The sequence below is a fragment of the Scyliorhinus torazame genome, chromosome 11 (genome assembly GCF_047496885.1).
Source record: "Scyliorhinus torazame isolate Kashiwa2021f chromosome 11, sScyTor2.1, whole genome shotgun sequence".
Lineage (NCBI taxonomy): Eukaryota > Metazoa > Chordata > Chondrichthyes > Carcharhiniformes > Scyliorhinidae > Scyliorhinus > Scyliorhinus torazame.
In genome coordinates, this window is record NC_092717.1 from 28,675,460 (window position 1) to 28,702,882 (window position 27,423).

Below are 27,423 nucleotides of genomic sequence, written 5' to 3' on the forward strand. Positions count from 1 at the left end.
ATGAGACTTGCGGGACTGCATAGGGGGGGGGGGGGGGGGGGGGAGGAAGGAAATCAAAACTCCTTTTGAAAACTGGATAAGGTGAGTAGATGTACCAAATAATACCTGATGAGGGAATTTCCCAAAACAAGTATGATTTCTATAATGTATATAAATATTTAAGTGTGTGTGTGAGAAAATTCAGATTTTAGTTGGGTGAGGTGCTGGAGGTAAAAGTTGCTTTTCCAGGCTGAACGCTTTCAGATTCCAGTGGGCGGCACCAGATGTCGAAACCAGGTAAGTGACTGGATGAAAGGTGCATGGATCCGCCCACTGATTTCGCAGACACACACACACACACACACATTCAGAGACAGTGAAAGGTACTGTACCTGAGAGGGGGAGAGAGAGAGAGAGAGAGCGAGCAAGGGTGTCTAATCTTGGAGAGTATCACACCAAGAGGTGAACACGGATTTTGACACACACCTGTGAGAAGAAGAATAGAGAATTGGTAATATGAAATTTTAAAAAAAACAAGTGCTGGAAATATGGAGTGCGCACAAAGATAAATGTATAACATTAAGATGAAGTTGGAACAACTGAGGGAGGAGACAATGTTTCCAGTGAAAATAGCTGCCCATAGCGAGCGAGATCACAAGTACTGTTTCTGGTAATAACATCACGACTTAGGCCTTCCTGAAAGGGATTATCACAATATGCCAACTGGAGGAATTAAATATATTCAAGTGTGCTTGGAAATCGGAAAGAATGTAATGGTGCTCTCTGTTAAATGTGGCTACAGAAATGTACGGTAACTTGTTGCAAAGTATTTCTTGGTTAGGATTGCAACACAATTGTTAGTTAGTGTATCAACAACATGAGGAACACTGTCAACTGCCTTCTGCTCCAACACCTGTTAGCACTGAAATGTACTCAGAGTTAAATAAAATCACCCCCTGAAGTCTATTGTATCGCTTTTTTCCCCAAAAACTAGTAACCTGGATTAGTTTCAAGGCAGTGACATAATTTCAGGATTCCGATGACTATTATATAAACTACTGCAATTTTGCTTTCAAGTTCTTGAACACTACTTGATTAGATTACTGCTCTGTAATTACTCCAAGGTACAGTATCCATTATTCCCCTTCCAAATACAAACTTGTATAGATGGCAGTTATTAGCTTAGGCGATACAAGCGATAGGTTATCTTCTGCACTCATTATTCACACTTTTTAAGAAGGCCAAACTTGAAGCATTAAATTTTAATCAAGTTGATATGAATGCTTTGTACAAATATATGTATTTATACAGGGTAAGATTAGCTCCACTGGTGGCTCTGTGGGTACATACACCAATTGGTATGTTATTTAACTGTGCCGATCATGTGAGACTTAGCTTTGATCCCTGGTCCGTACTGAGTTAATTGGAGAAGGACAAATAATTGAAGTCAAATGATTAGTGGGCGGAACAGTGGTTAGCACTGCTCCCTCACAGCGCCAGGGATCCGGGTTCAATTCCGGCCTTGGGTGACTGTGTGGAGTTTGTACATTCTCCCTGTGCCTGCGTAGGTTTCCTCCAGGTACTCCGGTTTGCTCCCACAGTCCAAAGATGTGCGGGTTAGGTGAATTGGCCATGCTAAATTGCCCCTTAGTGTCCAGGGATGTGCTGGTTATGTTATAGGGATAGGACGGGGTGGACAGGGGAGTGGACATGGTGCTCTTTCAGAGGGTCGGTGCAGATTTGATGGGCTGAATGGCCTCCTGCACTGTGGCGATTCTATGTCAGTTTCCTTTGGTCAAGAAGGGGGGGGAGGCAGCACGGTGGCGCAGTGGGTTAGCCTTGTTGCCTCACGGCGCCGAGGTCCCAGGTTCGATCCCGGCTCAGGGTCACTGTCCGTGTGGAGTTTGCACATTCTCCCCGTGTCTGCGTGGGTTTCGCCCACACAACCCAAAGATGGGCAGGGTAGGTGGATTGGCCACGCTAAATTGCCCCTTAATTGGAAAAAATGAATTGGGTACTCTAAATTTATTAAAAAAAAGAATTGGGGGGGGGGGGAATCCATCAAGTTTTCACTCCTTTTTAAAAAATAAATTTAGAACATCCAATTCTTTTTTTTCCAATTGAGGTGCAATTTATTGTGGCCAATCCACCTACACTGCACATCTTTGGGTTGTGGAGGTGAGACCCATGCACCATGGGGCGAATGTGCAAACTCCACACAGACAGTGACCCGGGGCCGGAATCGAACCAGCGTCCTCAGCGCCATGAGGCAGCAGTGCTAACCACTGTGCCACCATGCCGCCCAAGGTTTTTAGTCCTGATTGTTATCCTGTGACTGTGTGGGCGGCTCTGTGGCACAGTGGTTACCCCTGCTGCCTCACAGCTCCTGGGTCCCGGGTTCAATTCCAGCCTCGGGTGGCTGTCTGTGTGGAGTTTGCACTTTCTCCCCGTGTCTGCGTGAGTTTCCTCTGGGTGCTCCGGTTTCCTCCCACATTCCAAAGATGTGTGGGTTAGGTGAATTGACCATGCTAAACTGCCCCTTTGTGTCCAAAATGTTAGGTCGGGTTATGGGGATAGGATGGAGGCATGGGCGGATGGGGTGATCTTTCCAAGGGCTGGTGCAACCTCGATGTGCCGAATGGCCTTCTTCTGCACAGTAAATTCTATGATTCTATGACTGCTGAAAAGTTACATATTTCTGAGATAGGATCAGAAGCAGAAAAATCTGGTCAGGCAACATCTGTACAGAGAGATTACTAGTTCAGCAGTGCTTGTGGCTTTTAGGAAAGTAGGGAAAGGCTGACATTGAAATTTCTGGAATTGTGGTGTGAGAGAGAGCGAATGGTTGGGACAGCTGGGAGAAAGCACATGGAAGGAGCCATGGCACAGAAGGTCAAAACCAGGCACATTGTTCAAGATATTGACTTTTTCCAATTGGTGTTGTCACTGGAGAGCCACCGTAATGAAACTTAGCTTGAGAAATGAGAGTAGAGTCTGATCATCAGGGACGATCAGGAAACAAGGTAAAGGATAAGCATAGCATAATAGTTAAGTAATTGATTATACCCAAGGGAAGCAAGGCTCAACAGTATAGACACAGGACAATATTTTATAAACAGATGGAAATCCAAAACAAAAGCAGAAATTGCTGGAAGCAGTGCGTACAACAGGTGGTATCTATGGCAAGAACACTAGTTGGCATTTCAGTTGTAGACTGTTGTTACTTGAAATGTTAATTTATGCTCTTCACAAATGCTGCTGGATTTGCTGAGGGTCCCAGAATGTTCAGTTTTTGTTTCTGACACATGTTCTTAGAGTGGGAGAAAATCAGAAACAAATAATCCGCTTTTATTATAGGCAGTAAGATCCCCCAGTCCAGCCAAGATCTGTATTCAATTATTAGTGTCACAACGGTAGCATGGTGGATAGCACAATCGCTTCACAGCTCCAGGGTCCCAGGTTCGATTCCCGGCTTGGGTCACTGTCTGTGCGGAGTCTGCACGTTCTCCCCATGTGTGCGTGGGTTTCCTCCGGGTGCTCCGGTTTCCTCCCACAGTCCAAAGATGTGCAGGTTAGGTGGATTGGCCATGATAAATTGCCCTTAGTGTCCAAAATTGTGCTCAGTGTTGGGTGGGGTTACTGGGTTATGGGGATAGGCTGGAGGTGCGGGCTTGGGTAGGGTGCTCTTTCCAAGAGCCAGTGCAGGCTCGATGGGCCGAATGGCCTCCTTCTGCATTGTAAATTCTATGAAACAAGTAGGCTTATATTAGGGGCAGCACGGTGACACAGTGGGTTAGCCCTGTTGCCTCACGGCGCCGAGGTCCCAGGTTCGATCCCGGCTCTGGGTCACTGTGTGGAGTTTGCACATTCTCCCCGTGTTTGCGTGGGTTTCGGCACCAAACCCAAAAGATGCGCAGGGTGGGTAGATTGAACACGCTAAATTGCCCCTTAATTGGAAAAAATGAATTGGGTACTCTAAAAATTTCTTTTAAAGTAGGCTAATATTAACACTGCAATGAAGTTACAGTGAAAATCCCCTAGTCGCCACACTCCGGCGCCTGTTTGTGTACATTGAGGGAGAATTCAGAATGTCCAATCCACCTAACAAGCACTTCTTTTGGGAGGAAACCGGAGCACCCGGGGGAAACCCACGCAGACACAGGAAGACCTTGCAGACAGTGACCCAAGCTGGGAATCGAACCATGGATCCCTGACGCTGTGAACCAACGGTGCTAACCACTGTGCTACCGTGCCGCCCGTTATCATTTTAGATGATGAAGTTTTGCTGAAAAGAGTTCACTTATTTTGTATCTATTATGGAATGGGAAAAGTCCAAAGAATAAATTGATAAGGAAGATAAGAATACACACGAGCAGTTCCTTTCTCGTTCAGAGACATGCAAAATGCTGCAGGTGCTGGACATCTGAAATAAAAACAGAAATACCAGAAAGACTCAGCGAGTCTGGCAGCACCTGTGATGAGCAAAACGCTGTTAATGTTTCAGGGCTGTGACCTTTCACCAACATTCTGAAGAAAGGTCACAGAGCTGGAACGTTAACTCTGTTACTCTCTCCACAGACGTTGTCAGACCGGCTGAGTGTTTCCAGCCTATCCTGTTCAACTTGATTTAAATGTATTGATGAGATGTATAACGCTTTACCATAGTCAAATAAATTCAAACAAGTCGCGAGTGACTTAAAGCATGGTATTAACCTTTACCTTGCCGAAAACCTGAAATACCCATCAACATAGGAGAAATCTGTGCCTATGTATTAATTAAATTATATTCTGGTAATGGGGCAGGTACATTGCTTACTAAACAAGGCCCCAGCTTAAAAAAAACCTGTTCCAATGTATATCCTGTGTCAGACAGATGTTTTCCCTTCATATTTGTTCCCCTTGTCTCCTGTGGTTGTAACTTGTGCTAGGCTACATGGACACGAGCATTGAACAGATGTAATATCCTTGGCTGGCTTTTTCTCTTCACCAGTCCATGGGCACTGAGACTATACATGCCTAAAATCAGCTTACTCACCAAAGAGCTGCAGTCAAGTCTAGGACCTTCCTGCAATGCAGAAGGAAGCCATTCAGCCCATCGAGTCTGCACTGACCCTCCGAAAGAGCACCTCACCCAGGCCCACTCCCCCGCCACCCCCACCCAACCTTTGGACACCAAGGGGCAATTTTAGTACGGCCAATCCACCTAACCTTCACATCTTTGGACTGTGGGAGGAAACCGGAGCACCCGGAGGAAACCCACGCAGACACGGGGAGAACGTGCAAACTCCACAGTCAGTCAACCAAGGTTGGAATCGATCCCTGGTCCTGTGAGGCAGCCGTGCTAACCACTGTGCTATCTTGCCATGTACTGAGGAGCATGATGTCAAATTGTTTCTAAAGTTGATTAATTGTTTCAACATAGGCCATTTTCAATGTTCATCCCTTTGTCTCATCCTGTTTTCTTATTCCCCTGAACCTGTTAATGTTATTTTTCACTCTTCCATTTTCCCTCAATCCTCTGGCCGCAAAGTATTCTGATCGCCAAACGCCTGCTGGATGGTTATTTCCCACTTGATTTCCAGACACACTTGGACTAAGTGACCAACACAACCTCTATTGAACAGAAGCTGTTGGATCTACTAAGTTGGCAAGATGCAAGGCCACCCATTCTCAGTCATGGGCAGTAGTTTGCACACTTGCAAATAAGAATGAACTTCTTTTCCCTCAGCCTGTATTTTAAAGGCCAAACAACGCCTGTAGCCAGAGTTGCTGTGTGCTATCTGCAAGTATCCTTGACACCCACCCCCCCCCCCCCACCCCCAAAATTAAAAGTCCATTAAAGTGAAGTGCTTGAATTTATACAGTGCCTCTCCATTCCTCAGGACATCTCCAAGACAATCAAGTACTTTTGAACTATTGTCACTGGACCATCGTTTGATGTCTCACCTGAAATATGGCACCTCCAACAGTGCACCATGCCCATTATTTAGTTTGCACTGTGGGTTTTCGATCTCCTGTAGGGCAGAGTGATCTGCTAGTATATAGTTCCATAGACATGAAGCAATTCATTGAATTGGTCGTTCTTCATGTGATTTAGACCATTAATGTAAGAGGAGTATTTTATCCAAGAGACATCATAGCTCAGCTCAAAGTAGTTCTCAGAATTGTTACAGTGCAGCAGGAGGCCATCTGGTCCATTGAGTCTGCTTTAGCTCTCTGGGGCTTTGGCAAAGAGTCATCCAGACTCTAAACGTTAGCTCCCTTTTCCCTCCACAGATGCTGTGAGACCTGCTGAGATTGTCCAGTATTTTCTGTTGTTGATTCTATCTAGATCGTCCCCATAAACTTTCACATTGTTTTCAGATAGAAATCCAATTACTTCTGAATGCCTCAATCGAACCTGCCTCCACCACCCTCTCAGGAAGTTCAATCTAGACTCCAATCACTCGCTGGGTGGAAAAACATTTCCTCACATCACGTTTACTCCTTTTGCCAATTATTTTGAATCTGCACCCTCTAGTTCCTGATGCTCTCTTGAGTGGAAACAGTTTCTCACTATTTGCCCTGTCCATACCCCTCGGGTTCTTGACCATCTCGATCGAATCTTCTCTCAACCTTCTTTATTCCAAGGAAAACAGTCGCAACCTCTCTAATCTTTTCTCGTACCTGTAATTCTTTATTCTTGGAATCATCCTCCTGAATCTCCTCTGTACTCTCTCCAATGCCTTTTTATCCTTCCTCAAGTATGGCACCCAGTACTGCATGCATTACTCCTTGTATCACTCTTGTACAAGTTCAACATGGCCTCCTCACTCTTGTACTCAATGACCCTTTTAAGAAAACCTGAGATACTAAATGCTTTGTTAACTGCTCTCAACATGCCCTGCCATCTTCAATGACCTAACTACATATACACCAAGGACATTTTTGTTTCTGCATCTCCTTTAGAGTTTCTCCTTTTTTTTTTAATGCTGTCTGTCCTATATTTTTCCTGCCTAAATGAATCACCTCACACTTCTCTGCATTTAACTTCATATGCCACACGTTTGCCCCATTCACCAACATGTCTTCACAGTAACTTCATTGCAGTGTTAATGTAAGCCTACTTGTGACAATAATAACGATTATTTATTTATTTATGTCTGATGTCCTTGTGAAGTTCAAGACTATCCTCATCACAGTTGTCAATGTTTCCAACCTCCACATCATCTGCAAATGTTGAAATCATGCCCTGAATACCACTGTCTCGGTCAATAATATATATGAGGGCGAGCAAGGGTCCCAACACTGACCCCTGGGGAACTCTACCACAAACCTTCCTCCAATCTAAATAAAATACCATTTACCACTACTCTCTGTTTCCTGTCACTCAACTAACTTCTTATTCCGTGAGCTAGAATTTGCTCACGCCTGTTGTGTGGCACTGTATCAAGCGCCTTTTGAAAATCCATATACACATCAACAATGTTGCCGTTATCAACCTTCTCTGTTACCTCCTCAAAAGACTCCCAAGTTAGTTAAACATGATTTTGCATTAATGAATCCATGCTGGCTTTCCTTAATTATTCTGCACTTGTCTAAGTGACTATTGATTTTGTACCAAACTATAGTTTCCAGAAGTTTCCCTACCACTGAAGTCTGTAGTTGCCGGCTTTATCCCTGCACCGCCTTTTGAACAAGGATGTACCATACACAATTCTCCAGTCCCCTGGCAGCACCCATGTAAAAGGAAGATTGGAAGATTATCACTAATGTCCTGCAATTTCCGCTTACAGTTCTCTTCATACCCTTTGATGCATCTCATCCAGTCCTGGTACCTTATCGATTTTCAGTAAAGAGCCTTCTTAACACTTAACTCCTTCTCAATTGTAAATTCTTCAAGTGTATCAGTTACAGGCAGCACGGTGGTGCAGTGGTTAGCACTGCAGTCTCACGGCGCCGAGGTCCCAGGTTCGATCCTGGCTCTGGGTCACTGTCCGTGTGGAGTTTGCACATTCTCCCCATGTCTGCGTGGGTTTTGCCCCACAACCCAAAGATGTGCAAGGTAGGTGGATTGGCCACACTAAATTGCCCCTTAATTGGAAAAATGAATTGGGTACTCTAAATTTACTTTTTTAAAAAATTATTTTTAAAGTGTATCAGTTACATCCTGTCTCACTCTGGTCTGGGTAACATCATCTTCCTTTGTAAAGACAGATGCAAAATAGTCATTTAATACCTCCACCATTTCTCCTGCTTCTACTTGCAAGTCCCCATTTTGTTATCTCTAATTGGCCCTACTCTTTGTTTTGCCCACTTTTATCATTTATGATTGTAGAAGACCTCAGGATTACTTTTTATGTTAGCTTCCAGTCTCTTTTCATGTTCACTTCCCCTCTGGCCCATCTATGGCCCTTCAATGAAGCTTGATTCTTCATTGCATTTTCCACCTGACATCTGTTGTACGTGCACTTTTTTCTTTTCATCTTCACGTCTATCTCTCTCATCATCCAGGGTGCTCTGGATTGACTTGTCCTACCTTTCCTCTTCAAAGGAATATACCTTGACATTACCTGTAATACCTTTTCTTTGAAGGTAGCACCTTTTCTTTGAAGGTAGCCCAGTGTGCAGCCACCATCTTTTCTACCAACATCTGATTCCAACTCACTCGATTCGCATTCTCATCGCTTCAAAGTTGGCTTTCCCCCAGTAAATTATCCCTGCTCTGGATTATTTCCTTGTCCTTTTCCATGGCCAACCTAAACCTTATATAATACAATGACCACTGTCCCCTAAATGATCTCCCACTGATATTTGACCTAATTGGGCTAACATATTCCTCAGGACCAGGTCCAATTGTGCCTGCCCTCTCATTTAAAAAAAAAAAATTTGGAGTACGCAATTCATTTTTTCCAATTAAGGGGCAATTTAGTATGGCCAAACCACCTACCCTGCACATCTTTGGGTTGTGGGGGTGAGACCCACACAGACACAGGGAGAATGTGCAAACTCCACATGGACAGTGACCCACGGCCAGGATCGAACCTGGGACCTTGGCGCCGTGATGTGGCAGTGCTACCCACCGTGCCACCCGTGCCTGCCCTCTCATTGGACCAGAAACATATTGCTGCAGAAGATTATCTTCAACACAATCCAATAATTCTTGCTCCTCTAGTCTCTTTGTACTATTCCTATCCCAGTCTATATTTGGACAATAGAAACCCCCGTTCTAATTACTATATCATTCTTGCACCTCTCTGTAATTTATTTGCAAATTTGTTTCCCTATCCCTCTTCCTCTAGTTAGTGGTGCTCTATAAACGACACCAAACAATGTTATTGCATCTTTTTCATTCCTTGCCTCAAGCCAAAGAGATTCCTGTCTCTCCTAAACACAGCGCTCAATCCTGTCCTCCTTTGAGCTAGCACTCTGTTATAGCTATAATGTATTTCTATTTCTCAACCTGTGCCGAAAGTTCACCAATCTTAATAACCACGCTGTGCTTTTACATACACGCACATTAACCCTGATTTAGGCTTTTAAAATTTTCTCCCTTATTTTGACTCCATCTAATGACTTACTGTTGCCTATTCTGATTCTACCAAAGTATTCCATTTGCCTTGATGCTACTCTCGGATACATCCTCCTTATCAGCTAATATCTCTCTATTTCCCACTGTCAGTTTTTGTCCTCTCCACTCTGAATTTCCCCTCATGTTCCTATCTCCTGCCAATCTGGTTTAAACCTTTTCCAACAGCATTAGAAAACCTCCCCGTGGTTAGCACTGCTGCCTCATAGTGAAGAGGACCCGGGTTCAATCCTGGCCCCGGGTCACTGTCCGTGTGGAGTTTGCACATTCTCCCCGTGTCTGCGTGGGTCTCACCCTCACAACCCAAAGATATGCAGGGTAGGTGAATTGGCCACGCTAAATTGCCCTTTAATTGGAAAAAAAGAATTGGGTGTTCTAAATTTTTTTTTTTTAAAACCTCCCCACGAGGACATTAGTCCCAATCCTTATAGGATGTAACCCATCCTCCTTGTAGAGGTCCCACTTGCCCCAGAACTGATCCCAATGCCTCAGAAATCTAAATCCCTCCCTCCTACTTCAGTTCTCTTGTGTTGAACTGCTCAATCTTCCCATTCTTGTGCTCACTAGCACGTGGCACTGGGAGTAATCCTGAGATTACTGCTCTTAAGGCCCTGCTTTTAATTCCCTTAACTCCTTAAAGGACCTCCTTCCTTTTCCCAGCTATCTCATTGTGGACCAAGATCTCTGGCTGTTCACTCTCTCTCTCTCAAGAGAATGTCCTGCAGCTGCTCTTGTGACGTCCTTGACCCTGACAACAGGGAGGCAGCAGATCACCTGGGGTCATGTCTATGGCCGCAGAAACAGCTGTCTCCTCCCCTAACTATGGAATCCCCTCCACTGTCGCACTTCCACTCTTCCTTCCCCCCTCCTGAGGGGCCACAAACTTGGCACTTGCTAAAGCCGTCTGAGGAACCATCCCACTCAAATGTACCCAAAATGGAAAAGCGTTGAGAGCGAGATAACCTCTGGGGATTCCTTGTTCTGCGCTCACACACACACACACACCTGATTTCCAGCATGGTTGACTGGGCAAGTGTATGAATGTGGTCAATTTTCTTTTAATCTAGACCAGAGAGGATGAGATCCATGAGCGCATGAAACCGTCTGTAACCCTTGTGTTTTATAATGTGGAGTCACGGATTTCAAGTAAGTTTTTAATCAACAAAGTAAACATCAAATGCAAATTTTGCAAAACACACTCAAACAGTAGTATACAGTAAAAATTCCCACGGTTTGCCAATATGTACTGGTTGATAATAAAGCCTCACAGGATTTACTCTCATTTTTATAGGCATGAGTCTATCTCCTGTGCTTTGCTGCCTCTCAACTTCTGTCTAATTTGGCAACAAGTAGCAATCCTAACGTCAGTAATCTGCTGCACGGTTGATAGGGCAGTTGACGCTGTTGTGCATTCGTAGAACAAAGAGGTCCTTGGTAACTTTAGAAGAAGAAATGTGGCTCAGTGGTTAGCACTGGGACCACAGCAGTGAGGACACTGGTTCGAATCCCGGCGCTGGGTCACGGTCCGTGTGGATTTTGCACATTCTCCCCGTGTCTGCGCAGGTTTCACCCCCACAACCCAAAGATGTGCAGGTTAGGTGGATTGGCCACGCTAACTTGCCCCTAAATTCTGTGGTCCACAGAACACCAAGTAGAGATTTGGAGATTGAAGGCCATGTTAGTAGGCAAACCGGTGCTAGCCACCCTGGACATTTTGGACCATCTAAACTGGCCAAATGTGCCAGTGACCTTGGGGTAGGGGCAGTGCTACTATCCCTTCAGCATATTAAAATGTATGTCCGACATGACAATAAACAAATCTTAGTTTATGGACCATAATCCGCTTATGTTTTATAGAAAAGTTTAAAACCTGGAAAGCAAGTTGTTCCGCTGGAGTTGACTATTGCAACAGTTCAATGTTAAAATTGTACACATTCCCGGAAAGAATAATGTGATTGCGGGTGCTTTGTCATGCATTTAAGGACTGACTAGTTACTAACATAGAGACTGGGAAGGGAACTTAAATAATGGTGATGGGTATGTGTTTGTGATTTATGTCTTGTATACCCACCCCATAATGAAACATCCGTCCCCTGACGTTCCATTCCTTTTAGGGAGGGAGGTATGCAACGGTTCTTCTTACTGATTCCCTTATTTCCCTTTTTATTTTTTTTGCCGTTATCATTTTTGTTCATGGATTCTTAATGGACATGTATTTTTAAGTCAAGCTGCACAGAGAATGAGGAATTCAAATGTTGAAATACAGTATATGGTGCTAGTTTTTGAGCAGCAGAACTCAGACTCTGTGGCACTCGAGAGATGGGGTGGGACTCTGTTCGATTGGTTGGTTGGCTGATCGCCAATGAATTGGCCAAAAGACCGTATTCTGCCAAGTAACAGGTGGTGATTGGGGCCTACTCGAGTAGGATGATTTTCAGAGACCTAAGGAAAGCAGAATCAGAGACCTGGATGTGAAGAGATAAGAACCTGGGCTTGCTAGCTCTCTCTCCCTCCCTCGTGTTTTCACCAGAAAAGCTGGATAGCTGCTGTATTTCTAAAACTGCATTGACCTGAATTAAGCTACAATGGAAACCATTACAGACAGGAAAACAGAGACCTCGACCTGAAAGCCTGGTCTGAAGTAACGTATGCTGAAAGACAACCAGCTGAAACAATGACTCTCCCATCTGTTTTACTTATTTTCAACCCTCTCTTCCCCTCTATTTGTTTATCTTCTGTATGTGTGTGTGTGTGTGTGTGTGCGTATAATAGGTGGGGGCAAGTTACAGTGGGGGGGGGAGGTTAGGAATTAGATAATAGTTAACCAGTTATATTTACTGCAGATTTCATTATAGTTCTTGTTATAAATAGAAAGTAATTATGTTTAAATTTACAAACCTGGTGGTTGTAATTATTGGGTAGCCAAGGGCCAAAGATTTGGGTATTTGTCTAAGAATTATTTGTTAATTCAATTGTCTTGCAACTCTGGGACAAGATGGCTTGAATTGACCGCACCCTAGCCCAGTGAGACGTAACCAAAGCTATATTGTTGCATTTGATATCAATTTCCCATTTCAAAACCTTGGTTTGACCTAATTATTGAGTAACATGAGTTTTCACCCTGCATTTAGGATGAACAACTGCAAGTTATTCACGTTTATTTTACTGTAAAATTATGGAAATAGCTGTAGAGTGGGAAAGTAAAAAACATATTAATAAAAGGATGATGTATTATTAAAAGTGCCATCATCGATTTGCAAACATGCTCACCAGGACAGTATTTAGGAATAACTAAAGAGATCACACAAGTTTGCTGGGTCAGATTAAATCATTGGCAGTATGCATTAGTTACTAACCGTCTAAATGGGGCACATTAACATCATCACATGTTTCCTAAGCACAATATGTTTTTTGACTTACTGAGGGGTCTTGTGCACCTTGAGGCACCAACCACATTCATTATTAGCGGATTAGTTTAACCCGGTAGGTAATATCTGTGAGTAGAATCACGGAATTGTTACAATGCAAAAGGAGGCCATTCGGCCCATCATGTCTGCACAGGCGCTTGGAATGAGCAATTCATCTCATGCCATTCCCTCTTCTTCTCTCCCCCAAATATATTCATCCAAAGACGTTCTCCCACGTTAGAGTAAGTCACGAGTGCCTGGATCCCAGCGAGGCCTCATCCAACATAAATGTCTCTTTTCTGTCTGTGTGGTTAATGTTACAATGAGTTACTGCAGCTTAATTAACTCTGGTGAATACCCAAGTTAAGCCGGATCCTCTGTTGGGGGCAATGCCCAGCATTTTAAATGCTTGCTATCAGTGTGGATGGTGTTGGCGAGGTGTGGGACGTGAGATGGGAAACTAATATTTTCATACTCATTATCTCCCCATTAAAATAAGGGGCATGATTAAACCAAATGGGAACCCGATGGCGCAGTGGTTAGCACTGCTGCCTCATGGTGCCAAGGGTCCAGGTTAGATCCCAGCCCCGGGTCACTGTCCTTTGCACATTCTCCCCATGTCTGCATGGGTCTCACCTCCACAACCCAAAGATAGAACATAGAACATTACAGCGCAGTATAGGCCCTTCGGCCCTCAATGTTGCGCCGACCTGTGAAACCACTCTAAAGCCCATCTACACTATTCCCTTATCGTCCATATGTCTATCCAATGACCATTTAAATGCCCTTAGTGTTGGCGAGTCCACTACTGTTGCAGGCAGGGCATTCCATGCCCTTACTACTCTCTGAGTAAAGAACCTACCTCTGACATCTGTCTTATATCTATCTCCTCTCAACTTAAAGTTATGTCCCCTCGTGCTAGACATCAACATCCAAGGAAAAACGCTCTCACTGTCCACCCTATCCAATCCTCTGATCATCTTGTATGCCTCAATTAAGTCACCTCTTAACCTTCTCTCTAACGAAAACAGCCTCAAGTCCCTCAGCCGTTCCTCATAAGATCTTCCCTCCATACCAGGCAACATTCTGGTAAATCTCCTCTGCACCCATTCCAATGCTTCCACATCCTTCCTATAATGCGGCGACCAGAATTGTGCAGCAAAGATGTGCAGCATAGGTGGATTGGCCACGCTAACTTGCCCCTTAATTGGAAAAAAAATGAATTGGGTACTTTATGTGCTGCCGGTTAGGTAGGGGGCCTCAGCAGGGAACACGCGGCCGAGGTCATTGCACTGAGGAGCTCCGCTCGTCGGAACTCCTCAGTGCAGTGAGAGATCGAAACGCCTTTTTTAAATGGTGCCCCAATCTCTGGAGCTCTTTTTGTGGGTTATGAGGAACATCCCTTGTTCCAGTCCTACTCAGGCCAGGCAACTCTTTTTCCGTTACATCGGCGACTGTATTGGTACTCCTTCATGCTCTCATCTGGATCGGAAAAAATTGATCTCTTTTGCTTCCAATCTCCACTCCTCTCTCTCCTTCACATGGTCCATCTCTGACACTTTACATCCCTTCCTTGACCTCTCTGTCTCTATTTCCAGTGTTAGACTGACTACCAGTATTCAATACAAACCCACCAACTCATATAGCTACCGCAGCTACAGCTCCTCACACCCTGCTCCCTGTTGGGACACCATCCCATTGCCCAGTTTCTCTGCCTCTGTCGCATCTGTTCTGATTATGTCACCTTTGAAAATGATGCTTCCGAACATCTGCTTTTCAGCACCTTACTCTCATGCCCTCATGTTCTTCCTTGGCCTGCTGCAATGCTAGTGATGCCCAATGCAATCAGGAGGAGTAGCATCTCATCTTCCAGTTGGGCACGTTGCAGTTCCCAGTACTCAACACTGAGTTCAGCAGCTCTGGATTGTTTGTTTTTTTAATAAACATTTTATTGAGGTATTTATGGTTTTACAACAACAACAAAATAAACAATGTACATGAATTTATAAACATAGTGCAAAAGCCGTCTTCCCCCCTTACAGGTCCCACCTTTACTAACCCCCACTCTAAACTAAGCTAGCCCCCCCCCCCCCCCGACCCCCTTCTGCTGACGGTTAAGTTTCTGCAAAGAAATCGACGAACGGTTGCCACCTCCGGACAAACCCTAACATTGACCCTCTCAAGGCGAACTTGATTTTCTCCAAACAGAGAAAGCTAGCCGTGTCAGATAGCCAGGTCTCCGACTTTGCGGGCTTTGAGTCCCTCCAAGCTAATAATATCCGTCTCCGGGCTACCAGGGAAGCAAAGGCCAGAACGTCTGCCACTTTCTCCTCCTGGATTCCCAGATCTTCCGACACTCTGAAAATCGCCACCTCTGGGCTCGGTGCCACCCTTGTTTTTAACGCCGTGGACATGACATCCGCAAACCCCTGCCAGAATCCCCTCAGCTTTGGGCATGTCCAGAACATGTGGACATGGTTCGCTGGCCCTCCCGCACACCTTGCGCACCTGTCTTCCACCCCAAAGAACCTGCTCATCCGGGCCACTGTCAACTGAACGACCTTGAATTGTATCAGGCTGAGCCTTGCACATGTTGTGGACGCTTTGACTCTACTCAACGCGTCCGCCCAGAGACCATCCTCTATCTCTCCTCCCAACTCCTCTTCCCACTTGCGCTTCAGCTCCTCAGTCTGCGTCTCCTCCGACCTCATGAGTTCCTTGTAAATATCAGAGACCTTCCCTTCTCCCACCTACACTCTAGAAACTACCCTTCCAGTATCCCCCTTAGTGGTAGGAGCGGGAAGGTTGAGACCTGCCTGCGGAGGAAGTCCTGCATCTGCAGGGACCTAAATTTGTTTCCCCTCGCCAATCCAAATTTCTCCTGCAGCTCCCTCAGGCTAGAAAAGCTCCCCCCTATAAACATGTCCCCCACCCTCTCAATCTCTGCCATCTCCAAATCCCTCCATCCATCCTTCCCGGGGCAAACCGGTGATTATTATGGATTGGAGACCACACCGATGCTCCCTCTGCTCCCACGGGCCTCCTCCATTGCCCCCAGACCCTCAGGGCTGCCACCACCATGGGACTGGTGGAGTACCGTGCTGGGAATGACAGAGGCGCTGTTATCAACGCCCCTAAGCTGGTGCCCTTGCATGAGGCCACCCCCACACGCTTCCAAACCAACCCTCCCCCCCACCGCCCACTTCCTAATCATGGCTATATTTACCGCCCAATAGTAATTACTGAAGTTCAGCAGCGCTAGCCCCCCCCCCCCCAGCAGGAATCTCGGGAGGACCGTCATTTTTACTGTCTGCACCCTCCCAGCTAGTGACAACAGAAGCGCGTCCCATCTCCGAAAATCGTCCTTTATTTGGTCCACTAGTCGGGCCAGATTTAGCTTGTGCATCCATTCCCATTCCCGCGCCACCTGGATGCCTAGGTACCGAAAGCTTCCCCCTACCACTCTGAACGGCAGTTTCCCCAGTCGCCTTTCCTGCCCCTTTGCCTGGAATGCAAACATCTCACTTTTCCCCATATTTAGTTTATCCCCTGAAAACTGACCGAATTCCCCCAGAATCCTCATAATTTCTTCCATCCCCTCTAATGGGTCCAATACATACAGGAGCAGGTCGTCTGCGTAAAGTGAGACTCTGTGTTCCACTCTCCCCCCCCTCTCTCCCCCCCCCCCCCCCCCCCCCCCCGGCCCGGACCAGCCCCTTCCAGCTCCTTGAGGCTCTCAGTGCAATTGCCAGCGGCTCTATGGCTAACACGAACAACAGTGGGGAGAGGGGGCATCCCTGTCTTGTCCCCGATGCAGCCTAAAATAGTCCGATGTTGTCCTACTCTTCCGTACGCTCGCAACAGGAGCCTGATCCAATAACCTGACCCAGTCAATAAAGCCCCGCCCAAATCCGAACCGTCTCAGTACCTCCCACAGATATTCCCATTCTACCCGATCAAAAGCCTTCTCTGCGTCCATTGCGACCACTACCTCCACCTCCCTGCCTTCTGGGGGCATCATGATCACATTTAACAACCTTCTTACATTGGCTCCCAACTACCTTCCCTTAACAAACCCTGTCTGGTCTTCCCCAATAACATCCGGAACACAATCCTCAATCCTAGAGGACAAGATTTTGGCCAGCAGTTTGGCGTCCACATTCAATAGGGATATCGGCCTGTAGGACCCACACAGCTCCGGGTCCTTGTCCCGCTTCAGGATCAATGAGATCATGGCCTGTGACATGGCCTGCACCCCTCTCTCCCTTGCTTCATTGAATGTCCTCATCAACAGCAGCCCCAATATCCCAGAGAACTTTTTATAGAACTCCACTGGGTACCCATCCGGCCCCGGGGCTTTACCCGACTGCATGGCCTTCAGACCCTCCGCTATCTCTTCCAACCCGATCAGGGCCCCCAGCTCTTCTACCAAACTCCCGTCCACCTTCGGGAAATTCAGTCCCCCTAAGAAGTGCCTCATCTCTTCCGGCCCCGCTGGGGGTTCCGACCCATACAGCCTACTGTAAAACTCCTTGAATGCCTTATTCACCCCTGTTGAGTCCCCAACCAGGCTCCCGTCCCCATCCTTTACTTTCCCTATCTCCCTGGCTGCCTCACCCCTTTCTAAGCTGCTGTGCAAGCATTCTGCTGGCCTCTCCCCATGCTCATGGATCGCCCCCATCCCTTCCTCAACTGCTCTACCTGTAGTTAACAAGGCAAACTCCGCCTATAGCTCTGTCGTTTCCTTAAAAGCCCTGCCTCTGGGGTCTCCGCATACCTCCTGTCGACCTGCAATATCTCCTTTATCAGTCGGTCTGTCTCTGCTCCCTGTGGGCCCATATCGAGATCAGCTCCCCTCTAACCACCGCCTTCAATGCCTCCCAGACTACCGCTGCCGAAACTTCACCCGTGTCGTTGACTTCCAGGTAGTTCTGAATACATTTCCTCAGCCGCCCGCACACCTCTTCATCAGCTAAAAGTCCCACATCCAGCCTCCAGTGTGGGCGCTGGCTACTCACCCTGCTAACCTGTAGGTCAACCCAGTGCGGGACATGACCTGAGATTGTGATCGCCGAATACCATGTGTCCACCACCCCCGTCAGTAGAGCCCTGTTCAAAATTTAAAAATCGATCCAGGAGTACACTTTATGCATGTGCGAGTAGAAGGAAAACTCCTTCACTCTCGGCTGCCCAAATCTCCATGAGTCCACCCCCCCCCCCCCCCCCCCCCCCACCATCTGCTCCATGAACCCCTTTTGCTCCTTTGTCATTGCTGGCACCCTGCCCGTCTTTGAGCTCAACCGGTCTAACCCAGGGTCGATAACTGTGTTGAAGTCCCTTCCCATGACCAACGTATGCGAATCCAGGTCCGGGATCTTCCCCAGCATCCTCTTTATAAACTCCACAACATCCCAATTTGGCGCATACACATTTACTAGTACCACCTGGGCCCCCTCCAGTTTCCCACCGACCATAATGTACCGGCCTCCCACATCCGTAACTATTCTTCCCGCCTCAAACACCACTCGCATTTTAATCAGGATCACGACCCCTCTAGACTTCAAGTCCAGCCCCGAGTGAAAAACCTGTCCGACCCTTTCCTTCCTTAATCTGACCTGACCAGCTACTCTAAGCTGCGTCTTCTGTAGCATTACCATGTCCGCCTACAGTCCCCTCAGATGCGCAAACGCACGTGCCCTCTTAACCGGCCCATTGAGTCCTCTTACATTCCAGGTGATCAGCCTAGTTGGGGGGCTCATTGCCCCCCCCCTTTCGCTGATCAGCCATCACCTTTGCAGCTCTAGATTGTTACGTTTCTCCTCCGCCTTAAACCCCCTTTTTAAAAATATCCCATACATGTATTGCACCAATGCAACCCCCCCCCCCCCCACACCAGGCCATCTGTCTTTTGTTCTTAAAGTTGCTACATTTTGTTGCAAGCTCTCACAGCTCTAACACATTCTGCCTCTCTTCAGTTCTGATGAAGAGCAAAGGACTCAAAAAGTTAACTCTGCTTTCTTTCCTTACAGAATCTGCCAGACCTGCCAAGTTTTCCAAGCATCCTCTGATTCAGATTCCAGCAACCGCAGTATTGTGCTTGTTTCAATATTATGAATGTTGAATGGATTAAATAAAGCTGATCTGTGATATTTAGGTTCCTTTATTCTAAGTACTGTATGTACCCCAAACAATACTGTTTTCTATACATTTCTGTTCAGATAAACAAAGATGTTTACACATTCGAACAGGAATGTTGGTGGATGGCTGTATTGATAGAAGAAGCAATCCATCTTTGTCTTGTTGCTTTGTTACTGGAGATTCTGTATAAAGACAAATATTTAAGTGAGATTTTATGGATTGTTGCTAACTGTTAAAACAGACCAATTTGACAGCTCATCAAAATTACATTCAATTAACACTTGGCATCGCCTACGGTGCTGAGGACCCGGGTTCGATCCCGGCCCCGGAATGGAGTTTGTCTGTGTGGAGTTTGCACATTCTCCCCGTGTCTGCATGGGTTTCACCCCCACAACCCAAAGATGTGCAGGTTAGGTGGATTGGCAATGCTAAATTGCCCCTTAATTGGGAAAAAAATAATTGGGTACTCAAAATTTATTTTAAAAAACACTTGGCATAAACAGGCCCCAAAGCTCCTTCCAGACCCCTTACCTTCTGGAATTCATAATAAATAGAAACATTTTATCCCTAGATGTAGCTCTCCTGTCCAAGTGTTTACTCTTCGCCTATAATAATAATAATCTTTATTAGTGTCACAAGTAGGCTTACATTAGCCCTGCAATGAAGCTACTGTGAAAATCTCTGAGTCGCCAGACTGCGGCGTCTGTTTGGTTACACTGAGGGAGAATTCAGAATGTCCAATTCACCTAACAAGCATGTCTTTCGGGACTTGTGGGAGGAAACCCATGACACTGGGAGAACGTGTAGACTCCGCACACACAGTGACCCAAGCCGGGAATCGAACCCGGGTCCCTGGCGCTGTGAAGCAACAGTGCTAACCACGGTGCTACCATGCAGCCCCTACCTGAAACTGTAGGTAGTGACTGCCGGCAGGCATCAAACATTATCGCCAGAAGGTTTTATTAACCACTAACCATGGATGTTGAGGCCAATTTTAGATTGCTATACTGCTAACTCCGCACATATTCCGGACTGAAATCTTCCTGGTCAATGTGGCTCAAGGGGATCAACAACGCTGGAAAGAACTATTATGTTGGCGACAGAAATCTGGAAAACATCAAACGTGACTCAGTCTTTCAGAGCAATCAGTTACCTGCGTCCAGGTTGATCTTAAATTTAGCAACATATAATCCAGTCCCACAACTTCTCTCAACAGTCATTTCCACACATTCACATCCTCTGAGTAAGCAAACATTCAACGTAAACTAATTGTTCATCTCTCCTGAGATTGAGCGTTATATTGGGATTGTAACTGATAAATGCATTGTAGGGGTTCAGTTCAACTGTCAGGATCTTGGAATAATATTTCAGTAAGATTCTCCAAAACTTTCTCTTACAAAACATTCCCAGATTCTACAACATCTCATTCTCTCATTGTTCAAGTACCCAAAACTTGTAATGAATTTAGTTACCCTTTGATGTAGCCTCTCTAAAAGTCTGGGAATTGCACTCAGCAATTTTATAGAGCTGTACCAATGTGCTCACTATCACACCTTGGAACCAATATCATAGTCCTCATAGATGTCCGAGGATCTCACTGTATCGATGCAGTAGCTCTCGGATGATAGTTTCAATGATCAATTCACCATACTTCCTAGATCTCTCGCTCTAACATCATCCAGTGCATTAATGCACTGAGCCTTCAAGAGTGCCGCTGACCATGTTGAAAACCTCCTCCAGCCCTGAAATCCTCTTGAGATCTCAGAGTTTCTCCAGAGGTCATTGTTCAGCCCTTTGGTCATCTGGCTTCCACATCTTGGAGTCACGTTTGGTTTGATAACGCTCCTGTGAGAAAGGCGTTGGGATTTTTAATACTTTAAAGGCAATATATAAATGTAATTGTTCTTGTTGTTGAAAATAAAACTAGGGTTACACGGTGGCCCAGTGGTTAGCGCTGCTACTTCAGGCGCTGAGGACCCGGGTTCGATCCCGGCCCCGGGTTACTGTCGGAGTGGTGTTTGCACATTCTTCCCGTGTCTGCATGGGTCTCACCCCCACAACCCAAAAGATGAGCAGAGTAGGTGGGATTGGCCATGTTAAATTGTCCCTTAATTGGGAAAAAAGAAAAAATTGGGTACTCTAAATTTATTTTTAAAAAACAAAAAGAAAACTTTTCCAGTGTGCCACTTGTGAGCTATTTGTCACCCTCAAGCAATCAGTAAACTACATCTGATCCATAATAGGTGGGTGATATAAGGTGCACTCTGTCATTGAGGGGTGGGTGTGAGGGAGGGGGGGGGGGCGCAGGTGGTATGGCCTTGCTCCAAGCTAGGGTGTTTGGGAGAAGAAGCGAGGCACTTTGTCAATGGGGTGGGTTGAGGCACGATCAAGTAGCTCATTCAGATACATGTCAAGTGCCCCATTAAATAGCAGCACTCGGAGTCAGTGATCGGATTACCCAACAGCCTCTACATTTGGGTGAAGCTAATAAGGAAAAAAACGTCAAAGTCAATAGCATCTAAAGTGTTTCTTCCTTGAAAGTAAAGATGATAAATATCGGGTGGTGCAGTGGGTTAGCACTGTGGCCTCACGGCGCTGAGGTCCCAGGTTCGATCCCGGCTCTGGGTCACTGTCCATGTGGAGTTTGCACATTCTCCACGTTTTTGCGTGGGTTTCGCCCCCACAACCCAAAGATGTGCAGGCTAGGCGGATTGGCCATGTTAAATTGTCCCTTAATTGGAAAAAAAAGATGATAAATATCAAACAAGGCAAATGTTTGATTGCTAACTTGTCGCTTTATGCATGCAAGAGGCCTGGGGGACAAAACTCAGGTTAACACTCCAATGTGGCACTCCAGGGAATGCAGCATTGACACTGTCTCTCTGATGTGACATTAAACCAAGGCTCCCATTTGCCCTCTCTGGTTGGTGTAATAGATGGCACTATTTCTAAGAAGTGCAGGGTGGATTCACTCAGTATTTTTGTCAATATTTAGGCCTCAGCAGCCAACATCAATAAAACAAGACAAGTGATCAGGTCATTTATACCAACATTGTTTGTGAAGCCTTGCTATGTGCGATTTGCCTTCCACGTTTCCTATATTACAATTACTCTGCAAAAGGGAAATCCTTCACCTGCTGTAAAACAATTTGGGACATCCTGGGACTGTGAGACACGGTGACACAGTGGTTAGCACTGCTTCCTCACGGCGCCAGAGACCCAGGTTCAATTCCAGCCTAGGGTGACTGTACAGAGTTTGCACTTCCTGTGTCTACGTGGGTTTCCTTTTCTTTAAAAAATTTAGAATGCCCAATACTTTTTTTTTCCCATTTAAGGGGCAATTTAGCGTGGCCAATTTACCTTCCGTGCACATCTTTTTGGGTTGTGAGCATGATACCCACGTAGACACGGGTAGAATCTATAAACTCCACACGGACAGTGACTCGGGGCCGGATTTGAACCTGGGTCCTTGGCGCCGTGAGGCAGCAGTGCTAGCCACCGTGCTGTCCTTTTCTGTGTGGGTTTCCTCCGGGTGCTCCGGTTTCCTCCCACAGTCCAAAGATGTGCAGATAACGTGGATTGGCCATGCTAAAATTGCCCCTTAGCGTCCAGGGATATACAGGTTAGGTGGGGTTTCGGGGATAGAATCATAGAATTTACAGAGCAAAGGGAGGTGTTGAGTAACACTTGTAAGAGATAATTTTTGCAAAGGGAGGCTATTAGACCCACCTGGTCTGTACTGGCCTTTGGAAAGAGCTCCGTATGTCTTCACCTATCCCCGGAACCTAGTAACCCCACCTAAATTTTTGGAAACTAAGGGACAATTTAGCACAGCCAATCCACCTAACCTGCACACCTTTGGACTGTGGGAGAAAACCAGAGCAACCGGAGGAACAGACATGGGGGAAAAGTGCAAACTCCACACAGACAGTCACCCGATGCCGGAATTGAACCTGGGGCCCTGGAGCCGTGAGGCAGTGGTACAAACCAGGGGAGTGGGCCTCGGTAGGATTCACTTTTAGAGGGTCGGTGCAGACTTTAAAAAAAAAAAATTTAGAGTACCTAATTCATTTTTTCCAATTTAGGAGCAATTTAGCGTGGCCAATCCATCTCCCCTGCACATCTTTGGGTTGTGGGGACGTAACCCACACAAACACAGGGAGAATGTGCAAACTCCACATGGACAGTGACCCAGAGCCAGGATCGAACCTGGGACCTTGCCGATGTGAGGCAGCAGGGCTAACCCTCTGCGCCACCGTGCTGCCCTGGTTTGGTGCAGACTTGATGGACCAAATAGCCTCCTTCTGCACTGTAGGAATTCTATGATAAATACAAGTTCTTCCTTTCTTTCTATTGAAGCAAGCTGCTGAGACTATCTTTACTTTACAAGACGTATTTCAGAGTAACAGCAGAGCACGAACCGGACATGTGAAAGGCTGTACAATGCTGGTTTTTAAATCGCAACTACAATTTTGATTTTCCGCCTTAGTCCTTCTGCTCTTTGGGGTAGGTCCAAAGAATCAGGCCTATGGAGTCAAGCTGGGATTTCAGATCGTCTGTAACTGGAAAAGAAGCGACAGAATGTAGCATTCTCCACTATAGCAACAGCCATTGATGTGCTGTGCCCCTAAGTACAGGCAAAAATGATCTCTTACAAGTGTTACTCAACACCTCACTATCAAGGTTAAAGAGCAACCCACCGTCTGGCAACATGACTAATATAAGTGTGACATAAGGCTGAACGTTTGCTAGTTCTGATACAAATCTCAATGGCATCATCTCCTTTGCAAGCAATCATTAAATGAGGGCCACCACACAAGCCTGTGCAGCATCTGGCACCTTTTCAACGCATCCAGCCAACTCAGCCCATTAAGAAAATGTTTAAGTTACTTCACATGAGCAGAAAAAGAACATACAAATTTGTCATCTGTAACACAACCTTCAAAATATGACCCAGTATGGCATCAAGGAGCCCTAGCAAAACTGGAGTCAATGGGTATCGGTGGTAAACTCTGCTGATTGGAGACGTATCTGACGCAAAGGAAGATGGTTGTGGTAGTTGGAGGTCAATCATCTCAGCTCCAGGACATCACTGCAAGAGTTCCTCAGGGTAGTGTTCAATGCCCAACCATCTTCAGCTGCTTCAGCAATGACCTCCCTTCCATCATAAGGTCAGAAGTGGGGGTGTTTGCGGGAATGTTCAGCACCATCGCGACTCCTCAGATAATGAAGCAGTCCGTGTCCAAATGCAGTAAGGCCTGGACAATATCCAGGCTTGGGCTGACAAATAGCAAGTTACATTCATGCCACACAAGTGGCAAGCAATGACCATCTATTACAAGAGAGGATCGAACCATCACCCTTGACATTCAATGGCATTACCATCGCTGGATCCCCCACAATCAACATCCTGGAGGTTACCATTGATCAGAAACTGAACTGCACTAGCCATATTAATACTGTGGCTATCAGAACAGGTCAAAGGCTAGGAATCTTACGGCGAGTAATGCACCTCCTGACCCCCCAAAGCCTGCCCACCATCTACAAGGCACAAGCCAGGAATGTGATCGCACACTCTCCACTTGCCTGGATGAGTGCAGCTGCAACAACACTCAAGCAGCTCAACTCCATCCAGGCCAAAGCAGCCCGCTTGATTGCTCCCCCTCCCACAAACATTCAATCCCTCCACCACTGATGAATAGTGGCATCCGTGTGTACCATCTACAAGATACACTGCAGTAACTCGCCAAGGTTCCTTAGGCAGCACCTTCCAAACCACAACCTCAACATCTAGAAGGACAAGAGCAGTAGACACCTGGGAACCCCATCACCTGGAGATTAACCTCCAAGTCACTCACCATCCTGACTTGGAAATGTATCACTGTTCCTTCACTGTATCTGGTTCAAAATCCTGAACCTCCCTAACAGCACTGTGGGTGTACCTACAGTTCAGGGACTGCAGAGGCTAAAGAACGCAGGTCACCACCACCTTCTGAAGGGTAACTATGGATGGGCAATAAATGCTGGCCTAACCAGCAACACCCACATCCTGTAAATGATTTTTTAAAATTGAAAGGTCACAGTTTGGAGCACTATCCTCAGCTCTCTCCAACACACAATCTGCATTACTGCTCAGAGTAGTCCCTATAGAATCCTGCTGATAATTATACTATTGGCCCTAATCCATCAAGGAACACATAATCATTAAAATCTCTTTACAAAAGAATACTCAGTAGAAGGAAGTATTATATGGAACTATGTGTAGGTGTGTTTTGGATTTTTATCAACCCTGCTCATTGTTATGTTAATTGGAACCATCAGTGCCATATTATTGCAGCATTATCAGAATTGTTAACTAATCGGTGAATGGAAAGATAATCGAATGTGTTAGCGGATGATCTACTTGGCAGAAGACTGCATTAATTGCCATATGGGTGAGAATACTTTGCACAATTAGAAGATAAAAGGCCCAGATTACAAGATACTTACGGACGAGGAAGACCAATTGGTCCAATTAAATTTATCTGTGCAGAAAGACCCCAGAGTCCCACAGTGCTCCAAATTTAACCTCCACGATTCTGCTCATAAACATGTTCTGAGGGCAGCACGGTGGCGCAGTGGTTAGCATTGCTGCCTCACGGCGCCAAGGTCCCAGGTTCGATCCTGGCTCTGGGTCACTGTCTGTGTGGAGTTTGGACATTCTCTCCGTGTTTGCGTGGGTTTTGCCCCCACAACCCAAAGATGTGCAGGGTAGGTGGATTAGCTATGCTAAATTGCCCCTTAATTGGAAAAAATGAATTGGGCACTCTAAATTTATAATAAATAAATAAATACATATGTTCTGAGTTGTGCTCTGTGAGACGAAAATCTTCCAAAAATCAAGTTTTAAACTTCCCTTTTACCAGTTTGAATCTGTGCCAGCATAGTTTCCCCACAACTTATTTTAAGTTAGTATTCTGTATTTAATCTTTTTCATAGCTTTCCTGATTTAGTGTACAAACTTTAAGATCGACTTTCGAAAGTTCCTTTCTAAGCTGAAAAGCTTTTCTCTAAACTTGCCTCACATTTCAGACCCTTTACATGGAGGATCAGCTTCATGGCTCTTCTCCACTACGATCCAGACATTGAATGGCTTCTTTGTTGCTTGGCGATTAGGACTGGGCACAGCACTGAAGGTGCAATCTGATCAGAGCAAATGGGGAAATGGCAGGGGATTGGGACTCGCTGAGTAGCTCTTGCCTGCAGCCAGAATGGACAGGACGGGACAATTTGCTCTCCTTCTATGATGTAACCATTCTATTTTTTACTTTGTGGAATGTGGGTGTCACTGGCTAGGCTACCATGTGGTCCCCACCCCTAATTGTCCTTCAGACTGTGGTGGTGAGCCATCTACCCGAGCTGCTGCAGTCCGTGTGTTGTAGTTACTCCCAACAATGCTGTTAGGGAGGGAGTTCCAGATGTTTGACCCAGTGACAGTGAAGGAGTGGTGATTATTTTAAAAATTCATTTCCGGAATGTGGGCGTCTCTGGTTTGGCCAGCATTTATTGCCCATCCCTAGTTGCCCTTCAGAAGGTGGTGGTGAGTTGCCTTCTTGAACCGCTGCAGTCTTTGAGGTGTAGGTACACCCACTATGCTGTTGGGGAGGGAGTTCCAGCATGTTGCCCCAGCGACAGTGAAGGAGCAGCGATATATTTCCAAGTCAGAGTGGTGAGTGACTTGGAGGGGAACCTCCAGGTGGTGGGGTTCCCAGGTATCTGTTGCTCTTGTCCTTCTAGATGGTAGTGGTTGTGGGCTTGGAAGGTGCTGTCGAAGGAACCTTGGTAAGTTCCTGCAGTGCATCTTGTAGATGGTACACATGGCTGCCACTGTTTGTCAGTGGTGGAGGGTTTGAATGTTTGTGGAGGGGGAGCTTTGTCCTGAATGGGGTCGAGCTTCTTGAGTGTTATTGGAGCTGCATTCATTCAGGCAAGTGGAGAGTTTTCCATTACACTCCTGACTTGTGCCTTGTAGATGGTGGACAGGCTTTGGGGGGGGTCAGGAGGTGAGATTCCCAGCCATTGCACATCGCATTTTATGGGCGGCACGGTAGCACAGTGGTTAGGGCTGTTGCTTCACAGCTCCAGGGTCCAATGTTCAATTCCTGGCTTGAGTCACTGTCTGTGCGGAGTCTGCACGTTCTCCCCATGTCTGCATGGGTTTCCTCCGGGTGCTCCGGTTTCCTCCCACAAGTCCAAAGATGTGCAGGTGAGGTGGATTGGCCCTGATAAATTGCCCCTTAGTGTCTGTTGGGGTAAGGGGTGCTTCAGAATAGGGCGGGGAGTGGGCTTGGT

At 46.2% G+C, this 27,423-nt stretch overlaps 1 long non-coding RNA gene across 1 annotated transcript; it reads left to right on the top strand.

Annotated features, from left to right (window-relative positions):
• Positions 1 to 22: 22 nt before the first annotated feature.
• On the top strand, positions 23 to 19,101 carry LOC140385200 (uncharacterized). Its single transcript, XR_011933309.1, has 3 exons — positions 23 to 81; positions 10,615 to 10,693; positions 18,984 to 19,101. It is a non-coding gene; the product is annotated as an uncharacterized lncRNA (long non-coding RNA).
• Positions 19,102 to 27,423: the final 8,322 nt, after the last annotated feature.